Raw genomic sequence first — 12,649 nt, 5'->3', positions numbered from 1 at the left:
TTATTGTTGGATTACCACTATCAACTGAGTCTGAAGGTGAGAAACGTAAAGAAAAGGATAGAGTTCAAGTTGAAGAACTATTCACAGAAATTAGTGTTGATAAGGATAAAATTCAACGTATTTTTAGATTTAAAGCAAAAAAAGATAGTAATAACAGCAAAAAAAGCAACAGCAATCCTATTTTAGTTGAATTAACAAGCAAAGATGATCAAATGAGTGTACTGAAATCAGCTAAAAAACTTTAAAATAACAATAAATTTACAAATATTTATATCAATCCTAATCAAAATGTAGCTGAAAGAAACCTTACAAGAGATCTGGTCATAGAAAGAAATGAAAAAAATGCAAAGTTAGATGAAAATGGTTAGCTGAATAAACCCTTTCGATATGGGATTAGAGGTAACAAAGTTGTTGAAATCCTTATCGATAAACAACCATAATAAAAATAGCAATATTAAAAGATGTCTGTCTTGTTAATACACCAATGCCACGTCTTTTAATAACAAGTATGAAGATTTAATGTTAGAAATTGAAGTTAAAAAAACTCAAAAGTAATGGTGTGTGAAACATGGTGGACAGATATCTCTTCAACAAATGTACCAGGTTATTCACTATATCGCAAAGATCGTTCTTATAGTAAGGGCGGTGGTGTTTGCATTTATGTTCACAATAGTATCAAATTATTTGAAGTATCAAATAGTATTTTAAACAATAATTGCATTGAGTGGATATGGTTTTCGATTGATATAGCAAATGAACTGATATTATGTGGATGCATTTATCGTACAGATAATAGCAGTTTTGAAGTAAATGAATACATAATAAAATCAATTAACTGTGCAACTGATTTAATTGAAAAAGAAAACTTAATGGTTAATTGCTATGAGATGATTTTGATTTTCATATGGTTAAGTGGAATGATGAAGATATTGGTATTGTTAATGACAATAACGAATCAGCTTCAGCATTTATTGAATGTTTACAAGATAATTTTCTGCATCAAAATGTAATAAAACCGACATTTCAAATAAATACAAACCAACAAACAAATGTTCTTGATTTAATTTTAATTGAATCAAATGGTAGAATATTCATGTTAGATCACTCTCCACCTCAAGGAAATATACAACATTATCATTATATATTAGACTTCATATTTTCTTTAAAATCAGAAGATAAAACAAAAAAAGTTAATTAATCAATAATTTATGTTCAATAAAGGAAATTTTAATAAATTATCTAAATATTTTAATGATTATACTTGGGAAAAATTTTTAGAAAAACTCGATGTAAATGAGTGTTATCAAAAATGGTTAGAAATTTAAAATAAAGGGTGTGATGGTTTTATTCCAAAGCTTCAATACGATGAAATAATTAGACGTAAACCTCTACGGATGACAAAAGAGTTAAAATGTTTATTAACAGAAAAAAGAAAACTTTGGTATTCTTGCAAAAGCAATAGATTTAAAGACAAAATACTGACAAAAGAATATAAAAAAACAAGTAATATACTGAAAAAATTAATTAAAAAAGCAGTTAAGAAATATGAAAAAACGCTTGCAACCAACGCTAAAAAGAATCCGAAAAGTGTATATGCTTATATCAACTGCAAGACGAAGATAAAAGATACAATCAAAGCATTGAAGGACAAAAATGGGGAAATAATAACAGAAGGTTCAAAAATTGCGAATAAACTGAATGATTTTTTTAGTTAAGTCTTTGTTAAATAAGAAAAAAATAGTCTACCAAGTGTTCAAATTCATGCAAATGTCAATGTCAAACTCCTTTATTCACTTTAGAAACTATAGAAAAACAATAACTAAAACTAAATGTTAATAATCAACTGGAGTCGACAAAGTACACCCAAGAGTTTTAAAAGAATATTTAAGTACGATAGCAAAAGCACTAACAATTATATTCAATAGGTCATATTCAACTGGAGTTTTACCAAAACAATGGTTATGCACAAAGGTTACAGCTCTATTCAAGAAAGGCGACAAACTGGAAGCTACAAAATACAGACCAGTCTCTTTAACATCAATTGTATGCAAAGTAATGGAAAGTATTGTAAGAGATTGTATAATGGACCATTTAATTGGCAATGATTTGATTATAAGCGAACAGCATGGTTTTGTAAAAGGTAAAAGTTGCAGTACAAATCTATTGGAAACAATGGACTTAATAACACTAGCTTTAGAAGATGGTTTCTCGATAGATATTGCGTTTTTGGACTTTGCAAAAGAGTTTGACACTGTACCACATAAGAGACTATGTGTTAAGTTAGCTAGTTATGGTATAAATGGGGAACTCTTAAAGTGGTGCAAAGCATTTTTAAGTAATAGAGCTCAAAGAATTGTTTTGGGCGATAACGTTTCAGATTGGTTTTACGTGGCGTTTTTCAAGGTTCGGTACTTGGTCCGCTATTATTTATTATAAACATCAATGATTTGCTTGTAAATTTACAAAATCAATTTATGCTTATTAAACTTTATGCTGACGATATAAAAATAATTTCAATATTGGAAGGTGAGTCTGACCAGAGTAATTTACAAGGTGATTTGATAAATTGTTGGATTGGTCAAGCAAATGGTTAATCAAGCTTAATGTAGATAAATGCAAGGTTATGCACATTGAACCAAATAATCCTCAGTTTATCTATAATAATTACGGCAGTAATGATGATGAGACAAACATAACAACAACCACTCTAGAAAGAGATTTAGGCGCTTATATCTCAAATGATTTGAAATGAGAAGAACATATCAATAATGCAGTTGGTAAAGCCAAAAAGAAGTTAGGATTGATAAAGAAGTGCTTCAGTTATTTGGATGAAGAAAAGCCCAAGATTGTGAAGCCATTATGAAATATTATCTAAATAGGCATCATTAGTTTTATTTTTAATATGTAATAATTTATATATATATATATATATATGTATATATATATATATATATGCATATATATGTATATATATATATATATATATATATATATATATATATATATATATATATATATATATATATATATATATATATACACTACTAACAAAAAGTTTGAGGCAGGCTAGGAGTTTTTGAAATAAGTGAATGAACAAACCTTATGAAGTCTAATTTATAATTTAATAAATATGTTTCAAAAAGTAAATATTATTACACCTATTCGATCAATAATTCCAAATTTTAACTATTGTTTTAATTAAATTTTTGATTCGTCAAAATAACCACCTTTATTATTTATTACAGCTGTTCAGATCCTCGGCAAATGATCAATTAATTAGACAGTTTTACAGTTTGTATTGCGTCCCATTTTACTCTCAATATGTGCCAAAGGTCTTTTACAGAAGATGGCTGTTCTTCTCGCACGTTCACATCAAGTTCTTCCTGCAACAACTCGATTGGATTAATCTTTGGTGATTGTGGTGACCACTCCATTGTTTTTATTATTTTCTGGCTTTGAAGATCTGCTAATTAAGTTTTGCAGATTTTGCTTGTATGTTTTGGGTCAATATCGTGCATAAAAACATACTGGTCGGAAAATAACCTCTCACCAGAAAGCAGCAATTAATGTTCTAAAATGTCTTTTTACACCGCTTTTGTCATAATTCCTTCAATTTTGTGTAAGTTTCAAATATTCCCCCCACCAATAATTCCCAAACAACCACAGATCTAACCTCATATTTCACAGTAAGTATTAAACATTCTTCCAAATACCATTCCTCTGCAAATCTTTGCACGAAAATACGACGTTTTGAACCAAAAACTTCAAACTCAAATTCATCTGTCCAATGGACGTTTTTCTATTCTTCAATCGACCAATGTTGATGATCAGAGTTGTTACGACACAATATGTCTAGCAGATCTGTCGACATATTTTCAGACATATTTTCTGCCGACATAAAATATGCCCCACATATTTTCGATTGACATATTTTGACATAATTTTATATCTGAATTATTTTCTGCTGACATAAAATATGTCAGACATATTTTCCATTGACATATTTTGACATATTTTTATGTCTGAATTACTTTCTGCTGACATAAAATATGTCAGACATATTTTCTATTGACATATTTTAACATAATTTTATATCTGAATTATTTTCTGCTGACATAAAACATGTCAGACATATTTTCTTTCAACATATTTTGACATAATTTTATGACTGAATTATTTTCTGCTGACATAAGTATGTCAGACATATTTTCTGTCGACATATTTTGACATAATTTTATGTCTGAATTATTTTATGCTGACATAAAATATGTAAGATATATTTTCTATGGAAATATTTTGACATAATTTTTTATATCTGAATTATTTGCTGTTTGATATTCTTGAAGAAAAAATCAATCTAACAAATTTATTGCGCATTTCAACTTACAGAGTTAAGTAAAAATAGATTAAAAAATTTGTTGCTTTTTTGCAATCAATTATGCTTCATAGAACTTTTACTTTAAACCCTATAAGCAAACATCAGTTGTTTCATAAAGGTCTTTCTCTGCCCTTTTTAGCGATGTATCATTTGATAGTATTGACTAATATTGGCATTTATTGACTTATTTATTGATTATGACTTATTTATTGATTATGACTAATATTGACATTGATAGTATTGACTAGTATTGAGGCATCATTTGATAGTATTTGATAGGGTCGATTAGTATTGGCGCTTTCCCTTATCAGAATGTAAAAACCATCTCAAGCTGAGTTTTTATTACTGAAAGTGGTTTTTATTAGTATGACTAAAGTTAAAATTATTTCTTTAATTAAAATAATAATAATAAAAAAAACTTTTTCAGTTATTTTTAAGTATTAGTTGATCCTGAAAAAGATTTCATTATGAAACATTGAATTCAAAAGATTCTATGAAAAAAACGGTTCACAGAATTTCAAAAAATTCGTGCCAAATTAAATTCATTTAGCTGAAGAACTTGAAATATTTCACAAAGGTTTTATTCAGCTCATTAAATTCATATTAAGAAGACTAACCGGTAATAATTTATAACTAATTACAAATAATATACTTTTAGTTTTAATAGTTATGATTTATTTAACAATAAAATAATTGACAATTGCATTATAACAGCATAATTAACTGCCATTAACTTGCATAAAATATTTTGAGTAAAATATATATTGGAATAATTATTTTTTTCCGTTTTCCTTACGATTTAAAGTCAAAAATGGAGTATAATTTATTGAATGAATCAACTATAAGTTAAAAATAGCTAAAAAATGTTTTTTTTTTAATATTATTTTAATCAAGACAATAATTTTAAGTTTTGTCATATTAATAAAAACCATTTTCAGTAATAAAAACTCAGCTTGAGATGGTTTTTACATTCAAATAAGAGAAATCGCCAATACTAATCCATACTAATCAATACTATCAAATACTATCAAATGATGCATCAATACTAGTCGATACTCTCAAATGATACATCGCTAAAAATACTTTGTCGATACTGTCAAATGATACATCGCTAAAAAGGGCAGAAAAAGACCTTTATGAAACAAAAAATATTTGCTTATAGGATTTAAAATAAAAGTTTTATGAAGCATAACACAGGTCAACAAAAACAATATTTTTTTTGTATGTAGGATTTCTTATTTTGATTTCATATATGCAACTCATTTTTTACCATCACATCAAGTTGTAAAGATATTTTCAAATCTTTAGAATTTGTGGTAGTGTCACTAATATTGTCGTAAATAAAGTTGTTCAAAAGTATGTGTAACAGTGTCTCAAAAGAATGGTTTTTTCATTGATTTTTTAAAGAAGTTATTCGTTTATAATAAAAATAAGTATTTTTTGTATTATTGATGAAAAACATTTTTTTGACATTTTTTTAAGAGTCTCTAGCATTTTTTCAAATAATTTTTTTCCAAAAAATTATTAATGAAAAATTTTCATGTTTTCTAAAATCTCTATACTATCTTCTAAAATACGCTTTCTTTGAGACCAAAGTTGACATACTTTTGAACAACTTTTTTTTTGACAATATTATGGACTTTACCCCAAATATTAAAGATCTGAACCCAAATATCTTTACAACTTGACGTGATGGTAAAAAATAAGTTGCATATTTGAAATCAAAATGTGAAATGCAATCCAAAAAACAAATTGTTTGCTCGGCACCAGAAAAATTTTTTTTTGTTGTTGACCTTCAATTATAATTGATTGCAAAAAAGCAACAAATTTGTTAAACTATTTTTACTTAACTCTGTAAATTAAGTTGAAATGCGCAATAAATTTGTTAGATTGATTTTTTCTTCAAGAATATCAAACAGCAAATATATATATATATATATATATATATATATATATATATATATATATATATATATATATACATATATATATATATATATATATATATATATATATATATATATATATATATATATATATATATATATATATATATATATATATATATATATATATATATGTATATATATATATATATATATATATATATATATATATATATATATATATGGGACGTTACGTGCCAAAGCCTTAATTATCACCTTGTTCACTCCTGAGTCTTTCTTGTTTCTATTTTGCTCCTCTAACTTTGTTTCATCAAAAATATTCATTATAATTTGAAAATTAATCATAATTGAATAATAATTCTAATTTTATTTCTTTTATTTGAATAATAAAAAGTAGGTTACTGAATCTTCAGTGAACCCTGTCCTCCGTCAATTCCAACTGTAAAAATGGCTTTCATAGGATCTAATCCACGTAGGGAGCAGATTTCTTGAACAAGTCTGGTGAGATCTTCAATGTATACATTATTTTTTAACACTGAGATTTCAAGTTCATCTTCCTATCCATTTAATTTAATTTTTTTGTAACCGTAAAACTTATCAGAGCATGAGACCGCTTCAAAACCGTAGCAATTGAATTCTTTTCAACACCTAATTGTGAAATACCATACTGTAGACAATGTGATATATTAAATATTATAGTTTTTTTGAAAAGAAAAAAGTTAATGTACTGCTGTTTAAATTATGTTATAAAGTATTTAGACACCTAAACGACCAAGTTCTTTTTGTAAATCTCTAAGAGTATCACGAACAACATTTTCAAGCAGATCATGATTTTTCTTGATATCAAATATTGTATCAGTAAAGACTACTTTATTTTTTTGGAGCTTTTGTTTTAGTACTACAGGTAAGTAAGATCCTCCTAAAATTAGAATAAAATATTGCAATAAGTCATTTATTTAAGTCAATAAATAAGAAAATAAATAAAATCTACCAGTGGATAATTGTAATGAATTTTCATTCTTAACAAGAAACTTTATAACAGTTGAGGCTATTTGCTCTGACATCTTTTTATCCTGGGAAAGAACAAAATTCTTGGCATTTTGAACATCTGATGTTCTCGTGCATGGGTGCCTAATGCCCATTCCAACTAGTTAAAAACTATTTGTCCAGAATGAGTTTAATCTTTCAATGCGGAGATTTTCATTTGACTCAATGATATAATCTTTTAAGTTAAAAATCTAATGGCTGCGCTTGTCTGATATCATAAAACAAATTGGACATAAGCGTTGACCCTCAGTTGGAGCAATCCTTCCTACCTTTATAAGTAACTCCCTTCCACTTTTCCAAACCTCTTCTTTCATTATTACAGGCTTTCCTTGCTGTGAACAAGACTATTTGTATTTTTAGTGAAATATTTTAGAAAAAGTTTATTAAATATAAAAAAATATTTATAAAATATAATAACTTTTTTGGCATAGAGAGCATTTTTGCAACGGCAGTGGGAAATGCATTTATATCAAAACTGAATCCTTTGTGTACATAGTCTCGAACTTGTGTCACCAAATATGGCATACTGCAAAGAGAGTAGTTGTCTGTTTTGTTACAGCAACAAAAACAAACTGAATCTCTGGGCTCATTATGATTTTTTTCCTTAAAATGTGAGCCATTTGATATGTAATATTTATCTACTTTTATTGTTATTTAAAATAAGTGTTTTTTAATTAAAAATGTTATAAAAAGTAGTTACAACTTTTACAAAATAAAATTAAAAAAGTTGTAAAATTTTTTACAATATTTTTAAACAACCGCTTTAAGAGCTTTATTAGTGAAACTATTTAAGGTATTATTATATATTAATTTAACCACATTTTAAAGACAAAAAAAATGAAATGTCACGTGGTTTTCAAAGATTTTTGTAATAAAATAAAGCTTAAATAATAAAGTTAATATTGTTTTTTAAACGCTAACTTCTGGACTTCAGAAAATATCAGTTTTGGGCAAAGAAGGAACGCTTTCGATTTTATTCTAAACACATTCCAGCTCGTACATATAACATATCAATAGAATCTAAAGAAAAACCTCATGTCTTTTAAAATTCAACCTAAAACTATAAAACCAAACAGTGTAAACATGAGCATATAAATGTTGGATTTTGCCCCGTGTCGTTACATAAAGTTAAATTTTTAAACAAAAACAAAAGCCATGATATAAGCCTGGTTTTAAATATGTGATTGGGATTCGGTTATTTAAATATTTGCATTTTTGTTAATTTTTTAACTTTAAATATATAAAAAGTTAAAGTAAAAAAAAAAAAAATTACTGAAAAAAAAATGAACTTGATGTCATTTCATCATATAGAACATTTTTCTTCACAATCCACCATATAATTTTAAATTAAAAAGTGTGTTTTTTTGAACCACCTTACTTAATTTGCCATTTTAAATAAATTAAATTTAACAGCTATTGCGGTTATGAAAGTTATCCATTTTATTAAAATTAATTACTTTTACTACTGCCTTTTTAACATTAATTTTTTTTTTTTAATTAATCTTGATGTTATTTACATAAGTTATTTAAAAGTGTAAAAGTTTAATTTCTAATTCGTTTAAAAAAACTGGGAAGTGCTCTGCATTTTAAGATTTTATTTTAAGTTTTGTTTTTGACTTTTTTTATTCAGCGCGGTTAAGTTTCTCCTGAAAATAACTAACTGGAATAATTGTTGTCTGGAATGGAGTAATTAAAATTAGTTTGTTCCAGACAACAGTTTTTTGATTAGCTATTAATAAATAAAGAAAAAAATTAATTTTGATTTCTGTCACGTGGTTGTTAATTAAGATCTTATCTTCAACGTGGTTTTTAACAACGAACACGCGGAATAAGAGAAGAAGCGATAAGCAGCAGCAAAGCTACAAATATGCCCGGTTCCTTTATGGTAAACTTTAATCAGGACCACTTACCTATTTCCTCTCGACATATAAAGAAATAAAGAAACAAGTAAATTAAAAAAATATCGTTTCAAAGCTATTTTATAAAAAGTCTTTCATTCTAAAAAGTTATAAATTCCAATTTTAAACGAAAAAATGTTTTGAGAAAAAAAATTAGGATGAGGCCCTCCTTAGCCAGGAAAAAATTTAATATGCATGTTCATCGGGACTACACAAATGCTGCCAGAGTTCAACCAAGTCTAAAAGATCAATTAAAATTAAAAAAAAAAATTCAAAAAAGTGTATTTCTCCGGTTTGCTCTGTAAACAATTTTAACATGCACGTTTATCATATTTACACAAGTGCTGAAAGTTTCAGAGCACTAGTGTGGAAAGTAGTAAAAATCAATCGCGCAATTTCGGGACCACTGATAATCGACAAACAACTTGTCAAGTCAAGCTAACGATTAAAAAATAAAAATTCTGAAGCAATTAAACAAGACTTTAGTTTTCTAATCTTCCTTGTGTGGGTTGGACACCAACGCTACGAAAGGGTTATTAGGGTGCCCACAACCGGCTTTCGTTACCATCTTTTTTTCAATTATGTATAAAAAAAGCAATAAAAAGACTGTATCTGATAAACACTCCTTTTGTTATACAGATTATATCAGATAGTTTAAATGCTCTTACGGATACCAAAAATGTCACATTGCGTCATATCACCATAACAGAATATTTGATTGAAAAAAGTAATACAAAAAAAAGCTGTAGAAAAACTGCGCTCTAACGAAAAGTGACTTAGCCAAGGTTTGTATGCATGGCTAGCATCCAGTAGCGCTGCTACTAAAGCAGTGGTTCCCAACCGATGGTCCATGGACCCCTGGGGGTCCATATGAACTTTTGAAACGGACCACAAGGTAAACGTAAATTCAAAATAAATTTGAGTTATTGAATTTTAATTTTGATATTTTTCTCTGTCTTAAAGAAAAAAATAATTCTTAAATTCAAAATGTAATTCATGCTAGGCAACATATGTTGCACAAAATCTGTGTAAGCCAATTCGACGTTAACCGTCAATGACTTGCGGACCACTATGAAACAATAAATACTTTATATTATTCTTACATCCGTAAATTTTAAATGCTATATAAAATTATCTTATCTTATGGTAAAAATATTTTTCCTAACTAATTGGTTTGAAAGAAAGTAATTTGTATTATTTTCTTTGAATAGTCGAGAATATACTTCTCTCAAATTAATTATACAAATCTCGAGTTAATATATTACATTATTTTATATTATTTTTTAAATTCTTTAGATGTCTAAAAGTAAAAAAAGGTCATATTCAGATGAATATATGAAATATGGTTTTACCTACATGCTAAAAAAAAACCATTTGCTACCCACAGTGTGTTATTTGTTATAAAGTACTAGGAAATGACTCTATGAAACCCTCAAAGCTTGCTATTCACTTGAATAAGTGCCATACTGATCTTCGAACAAAAGATTCTGATTTTTTCAAAAGAAAATTTGAATCACTGAAGAGGTGTAAGTTGGATAAAACTGGGTTTATTCACCAAACTCAACAGAATATAGTAGAAGCATCTTATAAGGTTTCATATATAATAGCACAGAAGAAAAAAGCTCACACATTGGGTGAAGAAGTTATACTTCCATGTACAAAAGAAATCGTTAGATTATTATTTAGAGAAAAAGCTGTAAAGAAGATAGATAACATACCTTTATCAAATACTACAGTCAAAATTTTGTAAAAACAACAAAAGCAGCTGATATTATGGAAATTATAAAACAGATTTTCAATGACAATAATAACTGACATTTCATCAAATATTTAAGAAAATGTTATAAATGAAATTAAAGAATCACCATATTTTTCTATTCAGTTGGATGAGTCAACAGATGTAAGTTCAATGGCAAAAGTTCTACTTGCTTCTGTCATTATTTTAATTTTTTTTTTATCTTATTTATAAACTTATACATATAAATATACTTGTATTTATAAATGTATTAAAGTTAATTGTATGTAAAATAAATAGTGACAAAATAAATTACAAAAAAAAAAAAAATAATAATGAAGTATTAGTAAAAAAACTAAAATCGGATACAGCTGGCTCATGTTTTTGTAGTTTACAAGTCTAGAGAATATATATTGAAGAGGAAAGATATCACTAATTAAAATATTATGTACCAGGTAGCTACTTGTTATATGTATGTATAAAAATCTGGTAGAAAATAAAATCCTTTTATTTCAAAAAATAGTCTATTGAGTAAATTTTGTATAAAAAAGTAAATTTTTTGCATTCTGTCTATAGCTTGATTAACTAAGACTTATCTTGAAAAGTATTTTAATGAGAAATGCCACAAACACCACTTTTTGGATTCAATGGTGTTACAATATTACTGCCAGTTTTAGTATTCTTTCATTTGTTATGAAAAACTTTCAAATAAAAAATATATTAAAGAAAAGTGTTACCTTTTTTTTTCTTAACTGAAATCGAGTTATTGAATCAATAGAATATTCTCTGCAATGTTGTAATAATGAAATAATATTAAACTGTATTTTATTTCTTTAATGTTTTAAGCGTCAATCCTTTAGCCTTAATATAAAAATACTTAAATTGAAATAAGAGCTTTCAAGCGCATTCAACCATTGAGTATTTATCTTAGCTGTTGTATTGTTATAATGTTGATTTACTTTGATGTACATAGAATAATAAAGCATTTTAATATTTTGTGCTCGGTTAATTTTTATTTATTACACATATAAATACTTTACGTTTTATTTATAACTTAAATTGTATAATAATGTAAAAAGTTCTATTACAACTTTATTATAGCAGAAAAAAAATCTAAAAAACAAGACTTTTTAATAATCAAACTTATACGTTTTGTTTATTACAATCCTTTAGTATTAGCCGCATCATACCTATAAGAAATAGATAGTCTGGAAAAACGGGACGTCTCCATTATTTTGCCGTTTTAACTTGAAATTTGATATTTGGCCGGTTCACCTTGCTTAACTTTAAAAAATTAGCAATAAAATTTATATACTATATAAATTCTTTATAATATTGCAACATAGCTTGAAGATTTGTATATAGCGATTACTGATGAAGTTTTTGACAATAAGCAAGGAAATTGAACAAGATCTAGATGTATTATTATTTAAAGATTGATTGGTATCCAATTTTTACGAAATATAGCTAAAAAGACATAAAACTTTAAAACACAAACTCATCAACCCATTTAACAAAGATAAAACTCCATAACATTTTGTCATCTTGATCTTAAAAAAAATATTGTTGAATAGTCTGTTGATAAATTGTCAAATGATTTATGGGGCTTCGCGATAAGACTGAATTTGTCTTCTTCTAGCCCTAGCAGTGTATATACATCTATTCAAGTCTAATTTTGTAGTTA

General features: G+C 26.7%; 1 protein-coding gene across 3 annotated transcripts in view; it reads right to left on the bottom strand.

Annotated features, from left to right (window-relative positions):
- Nucleotides 1–11,847, bottom strand: part of LOC136084003 (TNF receptor-associated factor 3-like) — a 103,410-nt gene extending 91,563 nt beyond the window's left edge. For all 3 annotated transcript variants that reach the window (XM_065803991.1, XM_065803992.1, XM_065803993.1), the window contains exon 1: nt 11,703–11,847. The gene's annotated coding sequence lies outside the window, so the exon portion shown is untranslated. The remainder of the gene's footprint in view (nt 1–11,702) is intronic.
- Nucleotides 11,848–12,649: the final 802 nt, after the last annotated feature.

This window comes from Hydra vulgaris, chromosome 08 (assembly GCF_038396675.1).
Source record: "Hydra vulgaris chromosome 08, alternate assembly HydraT2T_AEP".
NCBI lineage: Eukaryota > Metazoa > Cnidaria > Hydrozoa > Anthoathecata > Hydridae > Hydra > Hydra vulgaris.
This window is presented reverse-complemented; position numbering and strand designations above follow the sequence as displayed.